Raw genomic sequence first — 2618 nt, forward strand, 5'->3', positions numbered from 1 at the left:
TTTCAGCAGCAACTCACACTGTGCTCACTGTGGGTGCCACCAGCCCAGCCCAGCCGCACACAGAGGGGGACATCAGCAGTCAGCCGGCATGGCAGTTTGGTGACTCAAGTCTTCGGCTAAGAGTCATGCCTTTACTTGTCCCAAGAACTGGCACTGGAACAGAAACCTCACATATTATAGCCAAACCCTCATACAGCTCTTGGTGTTTTGCAGGAAATTCCACAAAATTGAAAGTCCTAGAGTTCAACCGGTCTATTTTTGAACTGGGTGAGAGAGCTTACAGACCACTGCGTACTTCCACCAGTCCTGCAGGACAGTAATGGAGTCAGTTTGGGTTCAAACACAATATACATGCTGTTGCTTTCGGTCTAGAGCAAAAACATCAAGAACCATGCTTATTCTGTTTATCCAAAGATTTCCTTATTCCTATCAAAGTAATCATTACTTTTACAATGTTAACTTCAATCTAGAAAAGGGAACTGTCAAACATGCCGGCAACCTGGTTTGTTACCCAGGAAGGTCTTCCAAGGGGTCATAGTTTATGTCTATGGAACATAGTTCATGTCTATGGAACTCCTCTCTCCTCCAGAGTTTCTTTAGAAAGAAAATAAAGGGAAACCGAAGCTTACTGCATCAGAAAAACCACTGCCATCGCACAAAGATTTGGAATAGAAAAGAACCTGGGAGCCTCCAACTTTGACAATGTCTTTTGAGGCTGAAACGTCAGTTACTTGAACAGAGTCTGGAAGTTCATTCTGTTGGAATTTAGCCCAGTTAGTACTTCCACAGCCTTCTACTGCGGGGGCTCTGGTGGTCTACAGTCAGGTCTGTGAGTTCCAGCAGATGCAACAACCCTTAACAAAGACCTTATGTCAAACCCTCATGTAGTTGCTAATTAGTAAATGCATTCTCGGGTCTTCACCACTGCAATTACAAGCCAAATCCTGCTCTTTCTGCTGCACTAATATGTGGTGTATGTCCCAGTCAAGCTGAGCCCCTCATGCTTACATTCAAAATAAGGGGAAAGGTTTCAGGGTACAGTGAAACAAGGTCAGTGACACCAAAGGGAACAAACAAGTCTGGAAGGTGGGATATTCTACAGGACACCTGATCCTGTTTTTACAGTAAGTCAATGACGTGGGGGAAAGGGAGGAAGAAAGGGGAGCTTGCTCATTCTAGACTGAACGAACAAAGAGACTAGACGTGATGGGTGGACTTCATGTGGATCCTGATTAGAACAAAAATACTGTCCAGATGCATTCCTGACCTTCAAGAAAATCTGATTTTACCTGGGTGTTAGGTGATACCAAGGAATCATGGTTGATTTTGTTAGGTGAAATAATGGCATTATGGTTTATACAAGAAAATGACCGTATTTTCTAAAGATATTTACTGAGGGATGTAGGGATAAAAGGACATGCTATCTAGGATTTTAAATGTTAAAGCTATTTTGCAGCTTTTAAATGCTTTAGCAAAGAAAAGAGAAATGGAGACTTCTGTGAAGTAACTGATGTAAAATCTTGATAATTGTTAAATCTGAGTACATAATGGTTCAATGTACTATTCACTTTATTTTTAAATATGTTTAAGTTTGTTCGTGTTTAAAAATTCATGTGAGGGGGGCCTGGGTGGCTCAGCTGGTTAACTGGCTACCTTCGGCTCAGGTCATGATCTCAGGGTCCTGCAATCAAGTTCCAAGTCAGGTTCCCTGCTCAGCACAGAGCCTGCTTCTACCTCTCCCTCTGCCCCTCCTCACAGCTCATGCTCGCTCTCTCTCTCTCAAATAAAGAAAATCTTTACAAAAATAAAATAATAGGGACACCTGGGTGGCTCAGTTGGTTAAGCAGCTGCCTTCGGCTCAGATCATGATCCCAGCTCAGGTCATTGAGTCCCACATCGGGCTCCTTGCTCAGCAGGGAGCCTGCTTCTCCCTCTGCCTCTGCCTGCCTCTCTGCCTGTGCTTGCTCTCTCTCTCTCTCTCTGACAAATAAATAAATAAAATCTTTTAAAATAATAATAAAAAAATAAAAATTCATGTGAAAAAATTAAAGCACTGAACTAAAAATCTCTGGTAAATAAAATGTATAAATGTCCCCAAATCTATAATATAGGAAAGAGTTTATAAAAACACGAGGCAGGGCACCTGGCTGGCTCTGTTGGAAGAACATAGGACTCTTGATATCAGGGTTTTGAGTTGGAGCCCCAAGTTGGGTGCAGAGATTTCTTAAAAAAAAAAAAAAAAAAAAAAAAAAGTTTTGCCTTTTCCTCTAAACAAATTTCTAAGAAGCAGCAATGACGCATCTCCTGGCAGCCACAGAACCTGGGTGGCTCTTGTCCCTCTTCAAATGGAGGGTGTGCTCCATATCCACAGGGCAAACTGAGAGGACCTGTCTCTCCCCAGCCAACAGACCCAGCCAAGAACCGGCTTCGGAGGGCACCTGGGTGGCTCAGTGGGTTAAGGCCTCTGCCTTCAGCTCAGGTCATGATCTCAGGGTCCTGGGATCGAGGCCCGCATCAGGCTCTCTGCTCAGCAGGGAGCCTGCTTCCCCCTTTCTCTCTGCCCGCCTCTCTGCCTGCTTGTGATCTCTCTCTGTCAAATAAATAAATAAAATCTTTTT

Source organism: Enhydra lutris, unplaced genomic scaffold (genome assembly GCF_002288905.1).
Source record: "Enhydra lutris kenyoni isolate GAN:26980312 unplaced genomic scaffold, ASM228890v2 scaffoldscaffold5, whole genome shotgun sequence".
Lineage (NCBI taxonomy): Eukaryota > Metazoa > Chordata > Mammalia > Carnivora > Mustelidae > Enhydra > Enhydra lutris.